We start from the raw sequence: 13,277 nt of genomic DNA, 5'->3' as shown, positions 1-13,277 counted from the left end.
ATATATTTTTTGTGTAACCAGCATTTAGAAATAAAGTGGCAGACCTTCATTGGAATTCTAAAGCTTGGTCATTAGTAATATACCACGGAAATATGATATGTGTGAAAGTATTTAACTAACAAAAGTTAGAAATGCTTATTTTACACTATTTTAAACATGTGCTTGTGATTATGAACAAGTATTCGTATAGTTTGAAATACAAACAATATATTTTCTCTATCCCATTGCTTTAATAAGATACATGTTCTCTATTCATTAAACAGTTTTTTCTTCTGCACAAAAACTCTTTAATAATTGAAAAGAGATTTTTGTGTAATAGGTTATAATTAAAATGTTGTTTCTTTATATTTAAAGTATAAAATATATGACACTGTACGAAAATTAGAAAACAATTTTTTTTTCCATTGGCATAACGGTATGTCTGGGCACTTACAGCCATGGAAACTGGTTTCGGTACTCTTTGTAAGGAGAGCGGAGTATAGTCCTCTGCGCAGCTTTGTGGTAAATTACAAGAAATGAAGAAAAATAATTTACACTGTAAGTTCTAATTCTTATTGAATGAAAATGTTAAATAGAATGTAGCATCTTAAATCTAAAATGAAAACATTTTTAGTGAAAAATAATTTATATAAAACAGTATGTTATGCTATTTAGTATTACATGCTTAGACATCTCAATTAAAACATATTATGAGAAAAATGTTCCAGTTTTCTTGTTTCCTTTGGAATTAGCTTCTACATCGCTATTCCTTCTCATTATGATGGCCATATTTAAGAATTATTGCCAAAACTGCAACTTCTGTTCGAACTATCATTATCTACGAGAAATCCGTTGAAAATACTAAGAATTTTAAAGTCGAAAGGAATTGCTATTATTCTAATTTGTTGAACAATCCATCTGAAGAGAAAAGTTTTTTATTTAAGGTGTGATTCGAATTTATTATTTTAACGATACCGAGATCTATAATTTAAGCTTATAGAACATAAAAACGGTTCAGTAGTTGTTGTAGTTTATTCAAGTAGGTTTCTATAATCAGTAATTGATATTATTTTTGTCGGTCGATTTGTACTGGAATTGTAATGGAGTCTATATTGTAAATGGAGATTTGCTCCCCATTTGACATTAGGTGGTATGGTTTATTCAATATGCAAAGGCATGTTTTGACTTTATGTTTATACTTATTTTCAGTGTGATAGATTATGTGTTTAAGTTTATTAACGTGTAGGAAATTTATTTTCAGTATTCATTAAAACAGTCAAAAATTCAGTAAGTGGTTTGAAATCTCAGGGCAGATGAATGTTGGTTTTGATTTCACTACAACCACATAATTGTTGAAACTTGACTCGGTTAATATCGAACTACAGGAGACTAACAATGTAATCTATTATTGAGTTGTGGTACTTGTTAAAAAAGTGTAAATATTAACATTTTTATTTGTATGTTATTAGTATAATTACATGTATAATTAGTTATGTACTTTGTAGTAAAACTTGAATTCTACGAAACGAAAATTTTTACAATTTTGATTCTGGATTAACTTATGATATCACTGTATTTCTAGTGAAGTATTATCTACTTAAAAGGCTAATTTTAAAATTTTTTATAATGATTTCAAATCTGTGCTTAGTATTTTATAAATTCCATAGAAACATAGTATTACAAATAACCCTACCAACTTAAGCGTTAACGTCATTTAATTTTGACCATACCAAGAATTACATGTATTAATTCCCCCTCTTATATCAGATTTACATACAACAATAATAACTATTTTTATGACTACTTACTGAAGAGCGGCTTAACTAGTGCAGTATTTATTTAAAGAAAGTAATTTCGTTATATGTGATCGACAGTCACAGATGAAATTTTCCTATTAATGTCGTATTCTTAAATCCATCCAACACAATAATTATACTTGAATTACATTATTAAATGGATATATAAAGATAATTCTCTAGATATTATTCTTTCAAAATGTGCGTAAAATTCGCTGTGCTCTATTCGCCACCAAATGAATTGTTACTGGAATTACTCTACACACCATAATGTGATATGAATGCAGTTTTTAAAACAAATGTGGCAAGGTATACTGTGTGGAAACAAAAGTATTTTCAACTAACAATAACATAAAATAATAATTCGTGTTTTATCATTTTCTTCATATTGTTGCTATTGTGTCGTAGACAAAATAAATATTAAAACAAGAATAATATTAAGTTGAAAACGTTTATTGAAGAAGATACACTAATTATCTGATACACCAAATATCAATGGATCAATACAGAAAGTTTGATTAGACGAAAGTAGATCGAGAACACTTTAATGTACAGAAAGGTATATTTTAGTAACAAAATATGAATTTTTGTGATTATTGATCATTCTTTTGTAAACTGTAAGAAGAAAGTTAAAAAGCCTATTTTCTGACACTTAACGTTTTACTGATCATTATCAAAGCACTTTGTGATTTACTTTTATTTTTTACAATCTCTTTCTTCCGTGTTACTCACTCAGTACTGATTAGACAATAAAATTCGTAGCCGAGAAAAAATAAGAAGTAGACACAGTTTTGTCTCATGAGAAAATATTTACTATTGTCAAAGCTGAGGCTTGAATGTAAGAAACCTTTTTCTAAGCCGAGACGATAGCCAGATCACTATTCTCTCAGATGATATTCATATCCCAGCCCTCCCGAACCATTGCTATATAACCGGGGCCTCCCAGACCTATTCCGCTGTCTCCAACGCCAAGACCCAAGCCTACACCACCGTGGATGATACTCGTGACTGAGAAAGCAGCTCATCCCACGCGAATACTACGTGAAGCTGAAACAGCTCCAGTTGCATTGAAAGCAGCGACAGGTGCTGCGGCAGCGGGAGTGCTACTAAGAAGAGCAACAGCTTCGGGATCGATAACAAGAAGTGCAGCACCAGATGCACCAACAAGAGTAACGCCTAGCAGACCAAAATCTATCAGTTTAGCACGAGTGTAGGCCAGAAAACCGAAAAAAACCGATCTAGATATAAGATAATAAATATTTTATTGAGGTTATCTTGACATTCCTCTTACCCTATCTTACTCTTTAGCAGGATTGATACTTCAGTTTATTGAGTTATGTTGAAGTTATATATAATTACTGCTTTTAAAGATTTATTTGAAAAGCCATTTAGTTTCCATTATGTAAATTAATAATAAAAATACATCTATCCTTTTTATTTTCATCTTGATTTCAACTATAAAAAATTTTAAACTAACAGAATAATTTAAATATGAAGAGATATTGTGAATTTGAAAATTTCGCTTATAAATCTGAACTTTTATTGAATGATTTATTTTTCCTTCAAATACCGATACAATGCATAATATGAGCATACAGAGGTAATTGAATGAAAGCTAGAAATTGTTTGGAAAATTTTTGTTTATTGAACATCGTAGAATAATACACGAGGGATATTCTTTGAAGTGTTAAACAAGAGAGAAGGTATATCCTTCCATACCATCCATTGTCATTCTTTGGGTTACTCTTTCTCAAATAACAATGGGACTAACTGTCATTTTACAATACCATAACATAGGTGATGGACTTTGAATCTGTTCATCGCGAGATGAGCGCTCTTATCACATGTTCAGGTTTCAAAGCAGACAAGAACTTACTCGTAAACAACATATAAACTTGCTATTTTATTTTCATTTCGTGCCTAACGTCTTTCTTTTTTTTTTTCTGTGAACGTTTCTGGTTTAACTTTATTACCTTTTATCATTTTTACTTTTTATTTAACGAATAAAATTCGGAAAACAAATCACCATAACCATGTTAACGTTTGTCTTTGTTTTTATTTTGTTTGTTTTTGAATTTCGCACAAAGCTACTCGAGGGCTATCGGTGCTAGCCGTCCCTAATTTAGCAGTGTAAGACTAGAGGGAAGGCGAATGTCATCACTACTCCCACCGCCAACTCTTGAGCTACTCTTTTACCAAAGAATAGTGGAATTGACCGCCACGTTATAACGCCCCCATGGCTGGGAGGGTGAGGATGTTTGGCACGACTCGCGCGCGAACCCGCGACCCTCAGATTACGAAGCGCACACCTTAACGCGTTAGGCTATACCGGGCAACGTTAGTCTTATCTGATAGCGAGGCCCTCTTTACGAACCACTTGCTTCCCTTTCTTATTTGGGCCTGGTATGGCTAAGTGGTGATGGAGGTAAACTCGTCAGCTGAGGAAAGCAAGAAACATACTCACCATTTTTAGTGGTGACGACTAGTTGCCTTCCCTATATTCTTTCACTAATAAATTGGAATCTGTTATTCCGTGTCTCTCTTTAACTATATAAATTGAAATGAATGTTATTCTTCCAACTACGTGTAAACAACTAAATTTTCATATTATTATATTAATCTTGGAAATTTATGCATAAAACTTGAATTAAAAATTGGACTTGTGCCATTACTTTTCTTTTTGTCCTAGTATACGTTGAACTTAATTCAAACACCTGTTTTTAAAAGGCCTTTTTCATGGCGAATAACGTGATTCTTTTGGATAATTCAGCGTGTTTACCCGAACTGAGCCCCATTAAAAATGTTTGGTGGTGGATGAAAAGGGATGTCTATAGAATAATAAAATGTTATCTTGTTTACTTTTTATTTAATGTATAAAATTCGAAAAACAAATCACCATAACCATGCCAACCTTTATGTTATTTGGTTGTGAGGTCGTCTTTATGAGTCACTTGCTTCCATTTCTTATTCGTGCATGTCATGGATAAGAGGTACGGGCGATTGGGTCGTCAGCTGAGAATTGCAGGTTTCTTCTCCCGTCACATCTAACACACTCGCCCCATTTTGTCTTGGATGTGTTATAAATTTACAGTCCATCCCACTGGTTGTTGGTAAAACAGCAGTCAAAGGGTTGGCAATAGGTGGTAATGACTAGTTGCCTTTACTCTATTTTTACCCTGCTAAATTAGAAACAGGTAGCACAAATACCCCTCGTGTAGCTTTGCACGAAATTCGAAAACAAATAAACACATCATTTATGCTCTTACATTTTAATCATGGAGACGTTAAAATGTTCTTGTGAATCCTTCTATTCTTTGGTAAAATAACAGTCCCAGGGTTGGCGGTAAGTGATTAGGAATATTTTCCTTTCTTCTATTCGTTCTGTGCTAAATTGGGATTGGTTAACTAAGATACATCTTGTGTAGCTTTCCGTGAAATTCAAAATATTCAATTTGTTCCGATCAGCTATGACATTTTCCTCTTTAACAACGCAATTTTCCGTCTATTATCTAATAATGTCAAAACATTTACTATTTATTCGTTTTCGTTATTTCCCTTCGAGTTTTATCAATCTCTCTGACTATGTTAACAATGTACTTTTCTTATCTTTTGCATCATGTGTCCACTTTATCGAACATGGCGCTGTCTGATGTATGTATCAATTCAATCTTTTATGATTACGGTACACTTTCATCACTACATTTTGAATTCTATTTTATGTGACGTTTGCACATTATATGTCCCACTGAGTGACCTTTACATCGAGACATTATGGCTAATGGTACCAATGTTTTGTACAATATTCCTTTCAATTTCACAGACATATTTTGTTTACATATAACTTTAGATACGAACGACATTTCATATATTTTTATCTATCCTTGCTTTCACAACTTCCTAAATTCTTGTATAACACTGTAATAATATATATTCACACATTTTTAATCACTCGCTATAGTTTATCCAACAATGTTAACAGTTCTACTGTTTTGTAGATCATGACAAAAACTACATTCTTCGTCCTTAGAGCAAATGTTAGAATATGTTTAGAACACAAAAGCATTAATAATTTTTTTTTTGCTTAAGCAAAAATCAGCACATTCAACAAATGTTCATGATTAAAAGATAGATCTATAGTGAAGATTTTTGAAGTAACAACTTCATAGCCTGAGTGCATTACATGATGAGACTTTGCAATGAAAATATTCACCCGACAACTAACATCATATGGACATTTTAGTAAGAATTGGGACTTGAAAATAACTTGATTGGATAAAAATAAAAATGACAGATGCAAGGATTTGTTGACATCTTTAACTTACCTTCTAAGCATTATTTAATTTAGAATACTTTAGTGAATCATATCAAATATTTGAGGACTGGGAAGGCCAGATGGTTAAAACACTTGATTCCTAATATGAAGGTCGCCATTTCAGCCTTGAAGGAGTTACAATGTGACAGTCAATCTCACTATTCGTTAGTAAAAAACTGGCTTAAGTGTTGGCAGTGGGTGTCGAGGACTATAGTGTTGCCTTCCTTCTAGTTTTACACTGCCTAATTAGCGATGGCTACAGCAAATACCTCTTGTGTAGGTTTTGGAGAAATTCAAAATAAACAAAATATTCATGACGTTGTTGTTGTTTTCTTCGCTTCTCTTTGCAAAGAGCTTTGTGTTTAAATTTTCTAATTCTAATTAGATGGATCTTATAATAAGTTCGGGCGTCAGTGTATTTCTTTTTGGTTATTAAACACAAAACTTCGCAGATGGCTATTTGTGCTTCCCCATCAAAATTCTGGATTCATAAGTTAAGAAACTTTCCGTTGGCCTTTTAATTGCTCAGCAATAAGTATAAATGTTTATAACACTATAAATCGGGTTCAGTACCCGTTTTGGGCAAATTTCAGATCGCTCATAACCAACATTGGTACTTTAAGATATATTTAACTACTGGCAGACTGTATCGCTATTTTGATAGTGTACTTCACCCAGACGTCAACATGAATTTCAGTAAAGAAACACTCTATGTCAGATTGTTTTCGTATTAGATAACACTATCAAAATATCTGTAAGTACATTTTTAAATAAAATAACAGATATATTAGCTAATTTTACGGCATAATGTTTTTAGTTTTGTCTAGTTTTTCTCAAGCTCGTATTACTTGTATGTTAGCACATAAAGGTATTGCTGTGAAAAACATTTTAAGACTTTCGTTTTGGCTTGTTCTAAGAAAAAGAAATCTTATAAATGAAAGAAAATTCGTAAAGCGTACTTTTTATACTATTGTTTACTGAGATTTACTTGCTGTAAAAGAAATTTGAATGAAGAAAAAATTGTAAAGTGTGCTCTTTTTATTATTGTTTATTGAAATTTACTTGTTGTAACAAAAAACTCCTAACAATGAAAGAATATATTAATTCGTGCTCTTTATTTATTATTATTGTTTATTTGGATTTGTCAAGTAAACAAAGATCAGGTGAGCCAATATGATAAGTTAACAACTACAACTAAAGAAAAAACTTGTATGTTAATTAGGTGAAAGCCTTTTAGCAGAAAAGTGTCCGTTTTCTTTTATACTTATAGTCTACATATTGTCCCAGACCATATCCATATACCAACCTGTCGTTTTGTTTGATTGATTCTTCAATTCAATGAGGAAAGTAAAAATTACCTATAATTATTGTTTTAAAAGACATATTTCAAAAATCATTTATTTTCCTTTTGTGTAAATGAATAATAATATATATATATATCCTGTTTGCTTTCATCTTCATTTGAATTGAAAAGAAAAATTACAAAGTACAGAGAATATTTTTAATAACAAGAGATATTGTCAAATTGAAATTTTCGCTCATGAATCTCAATAAATTTGATCTAAATAGCTTAACCCTAATGCTATTTTATCCAGGGGATCGATTCACCTCGGTGAGCTTAGCAGATAGCTTGATATGGCTTTGCTATAAGAAAATCACACACGAACACGCACACACTTTTTATTTAATGAATAAAATTCGGAAAACAAATCACGATAACCATGTTAACGTTTATCTTATTTTGTTGTGATGTTGTCTTTACGAGCTTCTTGCTTCCATTTCTTATCCGTGACTGGCACGACTAAAAGGTACGGGAAGTTGAGTCGTCAGCTGAGAATCTTCATATATATTCTGATATGTTTATATATTTTTAACCACACGCTATAGTTTATGCAACAATGTTAATGTTCTGCTGTTTAAAACATCATTGTAAAAACGACGTTCCATGTCCTTAGAGTAAATATTAGACTATGATTAGAACACTCAAAACATCAATACTATTTTTTTTACTTAAGCGAGAATCAGCACAGTCAACAAATGTTGATAATGAAAAATACGATCCATAGTGAAGATTTTTGAAGTAACAATTTCAGAGCTTGAGCGCTTTACATGATAAGACTTTGCAATGAAAATGTTCACCCGACAACTAACGATATCACATGGATATTTCAGTGACAGCTATGACATGAAAATCACTTGATCAGACAAGAAAAAAGCATGGGTACAAGGATTTGTTCACATCTTTTGCAAACCTCTGAAGTATTTCTTAACTCAAGAATAATTTAGTAAATCATGTCAAATATTTGGGGCGTGGTATAGCCAGACAGTTAAAAGTCTGAATTCGTTATATGAAGGTCGTCCTTTCAGCTGTGGAAACGTTGCCATGTATGGCCAATAGCATTATTTGTCAGTAAAACAGTAGCCCAAGTGTTGATGGTGGGTGATGATGACTATAGTGTTACCTTCCATCAAGTTTTAAACTGCTAAATTAGAGACAACTACCGTAAATAGCCCTCGTGTATCTTTGAGCGAAATTAAAAAAACAAATCAATCATTTATGATGTTGTTTTTTCTTTATGCTGATCTTTGTAAAGAAATTTGTGTTTATGTTTTCTAGTTCTAATTAGATGTATCTCATAATAAATACGTGCGTCAATGTATTTGTTTTTTATTATTAAATACAAAGCGACGCAATGGGCCATTTGTTTTGTCTAGTTTCTCACGCTCGTATAAAACGCTAAAATCAGTCTTTCGTTTCCCTTATAAAATCAGAAGTTCGTTTCTCAAATAAAAGTGCTGTTCTGATGAATTTATTTATTACATTTAGGCACTTCTGTCCCTAACCATGTCAACCTTTATCTTATTTGGTGGTAAGGTCGTCTTTACGAGCCATTTCCTTCCATTTCTTATCCGTGACTGGCATGGCTAAGAGGTACGGGCGGTTGAGTCGTCAGTTTAGAAGGGTAGGTTCTTTTCCCCGTGACACCAAACATACTCGCCGCTTTTACTCGTGGACGTGTTATAAAGTAACAGTTAATCCCACTATTTGTTGGTAAAATAGGAGCCAAAGGGTTGAGAATAGGTGGTAACGACTAGTTGCCTTCCCTCTATACTTTCACTAATAAATTGGGGTCTCTTATTCCGTGTCTCTCTTTAACTGTATAAATTCAAATAAATGTTATTCTTCCTACTACGTGAAAACAACTAAATTTTCATATTACAGTGGAGCCCCTCACTAACGACCCCCTTACTAACGACTTCCCCTGTCATACGACCGGAAAATTTTTGACGGTACTCTGTTTGCATTAAATTGACCCCTCGTGGACGACTTCCCCTCAAACGCGACTAACGACCTACCAAATTGAAAAATTTTGATTATTTTACCTCTCACTAACGACTAAGTGACATTATTATTTGGCATATTCTGTGAAGTTACATAGCGGTCTGCCTTCTCATTTATGGCATATTACAAATGAGTTTAATTATTCCGTATTTAAACAGTATTACGTAATCTACTTCAACATTAAATCGTTTTACTTCCTCCTAATGCAACTTCTAAGCTACAGCCTTGTGACGCCGGCGTTATACAGACCGTCAAACTGTTGTATCGCAAAACATTCTTAAGACAACTTTTGTTTCACATGGATAACGACCAGACGGCTGCAGGTCCCGAGTTGTGCAAAAAAATCACTCTTCTGAACGCAATTGTGTGGTTACGCGTCGCTTGGCTATGAGTTAAGACTTCCACAATTCAAAAGTGTTTCTTGAAATGCGGCTTTAACTTCTGTTTAGGCGAAGTGTCAAACGAAAGTGAAGACAACGTTTCAGAAAACCAATCTGACCCCGACTTCAGGCCTGTCTTGAATGGTGTAACTCTTGGCGAATATGTCAACTTCGACACCGAAACTCCAGTTTGTGATGATTTAGTTTCTGACAATATTATCGCGTGTCCTGAAGAAATCGAGAGTGATGATGGTGAAGAATGTGACGACACAACTGTAGAGTCTTTCGAGCCTATTGACTGTGCCACTGCAATGTCATATGCAGAAAAACTTTTACATTTTGGTCTCAAACACGGCAAAATGGACATTGTAGATTGCATGGTAACAGTGAGCAAAGACATTGAAAATGTACAATTTTCGAAGAAAACACAAACAAAAATTAGTGATTTCTTTAAGAAAATGTAGTTTCTTATCGTAATTTAAGTCTGTATTTGATCATTTTTGTGCGTGTGTAGCATTTCTCCTACAGTGATTTCTTTAAGAAAATGTAGTTTATTATCATATTTTAAGTCTGTATTTGATCATTTTTGCGCGTATGTAGCATTTCTCCTACAGTGATTTCTTTATAAAACTGTCTTTTATGATCGTATTTTAAGTCTGCATGAACATTAGTGATTTCTTTAGTTTACGATCGTATATCCAGTCAGCATTTGAACACTTTTGCGTGTAACATTTTACAGTGATTTTTTTAAGAAATGTATTTTAGGATCGTATTTCAAACCTGCATTTGAACATTTTTTGTGTACAGAATGGTGAATAGACTTGTGTTTAAACACTCAATAGCCTCATAAAATCAAGGTAAAGTAGTGAGAACTAGTGAAAATATATTTTGTATTACATATTAGAAATTTTTTTTTCGTTTTTAAATACTCCATACCCTTAAAATGAACAGAGACCGATTGCCTATTATAAAAACGTACATAATTTAAATGTTGGTAACGAATTGGGTATCCACCCCTCACTAACGACTCCCCCTCATTAACGACCTTTTTGTCGAGTCATTGTTGAAGTCGTTAGTGAGGGGCTCCACTGTATTATAATAATCTTGGAAATTTATGCATAAAATTTGAATTAAAAATTCGACTTGTACCATTACTTTTCTTTTTGTCCTGGTATATGTTGAACTTAATTCAAACACCTGTTTTTAAAAGGACTTTTTCATGGCGAATAACGTGTTTCTTTTGTATAATTCAGCGTGTTTACCCGAACTGAGCCCCATTAAAAATGTTTGGGGGTGGATAGCAAGGAATGTCGATAGAATATTATAATATTATCTTGTTTACTTTTTATTTAATGCATAAAATTCGGAAAACAAATCACCATAACCATGCCAACCTTTATCTTATTTGGTTGTGAGGTCGTCTTTGCGAGTCACTTGCTTCCATTTCTTATTCGTGCATGGCATGGATAAGAGATACGGGCGATTGGGTCGTCAGCTGAGAATCGCAGGTTTCTTCTCCCGTCACATCTAACACACTCGCCCCTTTTTGTCTTGGATGTGTTATAAATTTACAGTCCATCCCAATGTTTGTTGGTAAAACAGCACTCAAAGGGTTGGCAATAGGTGGTAATGACTAGTTGCCTTTACTCTAATTTTACCCTGCTAAATTAGGGACAGGTAGCACAAATACCCCTCGTGTAGCTTTGCACGAAATTCGAAAACAAATAAACATATCATTTATGCTCGTACATTTTAATCATGGAGACGTTAAAATGTTCTTGTGAATCCTTCTATTCTTTGGTAAAATAACAGTCCCAGGGTTGGCGGTAAGTGATTAGAAATACTTGCCTTCCTTCTATTCGTTCTCTGCTAAATTGGGATTGGTTAACGAAGATACATCTTGTGTAGCTTTTCGTGACATTAAAAATATTCCATTTGTTCCGATCAGCTATGACATTTTCCTCTTCAACAACGCAATTTTCCGTCTATTATCTAATAATTTCAAACCATTTACTATTTAGTCGTTTTCGTTATTTCCCCTTGAGTTTTATCAATCTCTCTGACTATGTTGACAATGTAACTTTCTTATCTTTTGCATCATGTGTCCACATTACCGAACATGGCGCTCTCTGATGTATGTATCGATTCAATCTTTTATGATAACGGCACACTCTCACCACTACATTTTAAATTCTATTCTATGTGACGTTTGTACATTTTATGTCCCACTGAGTGACCATTAGCAGAAAAGTCTCTTTTTTTTTTTAACTGATAGTCTACATATAGGCCATGAGTCTCTCTAACTATAAAAAATCAATTGAATGTTATTCCTTTAACTACGTGAAAAAAACTGAATGCTCATGTTGTTATAATAACTTTGAAAATTTATGCATAAAAGTTGAATTAAAATTTCGCCATTACTTTTCTTTTTGTTCTAGTATATGTTGAATAAAATTCAAACACCTGTTTTCTGATTGAACTTACTGGTTTGTTTGTGTGATTAAACACGTTTCTTGCATCATTAAAATTGGTGCAGCACTGTTTATTTCTTCGTATATTTTTTTTGTAGAATCAGTATTTTGAGAAAAAAGTGGCTGAACTTCAGTGGAATTTTAAGCGTGGCCTTGAGTAAATATAGCACGGGAAATATCATTTACATGATATTAATTAAACAGCAAAAGTTTCCGCTAACGGGAATCGTGTCATTTATTTTGTTTATATCAAGAGGGAAGTTATAATATGTGTGCACGTCCTTCGCCATGCACATTTACAGAATAATTGTTAAGAATTTCTTTAGACATTTGCTCTAACTGACCAATTTCTTTTTATAAGTCTAAGGATATTATATAATTTTTACGTGTGATAAAGAACTCCTGGGAAACGTAGGCTGTGAAATAGAATCGTTCCATTGTGGTTATATAAAAAATATATACCGTTCATTCAAAATTTAAAGCCAGTTACTTAATATAATTGTGAAACGAAAGCTCACCACAATCCTAAAACGACTTTATTTTGCAACAGAATGAAATAGTTTGATATTAAAAGAGATAGCGCTCCATTGCAAACAGGAATGAGTGTTATGTAAAATTGACAAAATACCCGAACTGGAAAACGAGAAATGTTTATTTTATACTATTTTAAACATTTGATTAAGATATAAAACAAGTTTTCGTGTCGTTCTAATTACAAACAATATATTTTCTTTATCCCATTGGTTTAATTTGGTGCATGTTCTCTATTAGTTGAACAGGTTTTTCTTCAGCATAAATAATCTGTAATAATTGGAAAGGGGATTTTGCGTAATACGACATTAATATTTAGACGATAAAATATATGTTATTGTACGAAACGTAGGAAACAATTTTGTCCTCCATTGGCATAACGGTATATCTGAGCACTAGATAAAGAAGATAAACAACAATAGAAACTAATTTCAGTACACTTGTTAAGCAGAGCGCAGTATAGTT

The sequence above is a fragment of the Tachypleus tridentatus genome, chromosome 7 (assembly GCF_004210375.1).
Source record: "Tachypleus tridentatus isolate NWPU-2018 chromosome 7, ASM421037v1, whole genome shotgun sequence".
NCBI classification, from domain to species: Eukaryota; Metazoa; Arthropoda; class Merostomata; order Xiphosura; family Limulidae; genus Tachypleus; species Tachypleus tridentatus.
Note: the sequence above shows the minus strand (reverse complement) of the source record.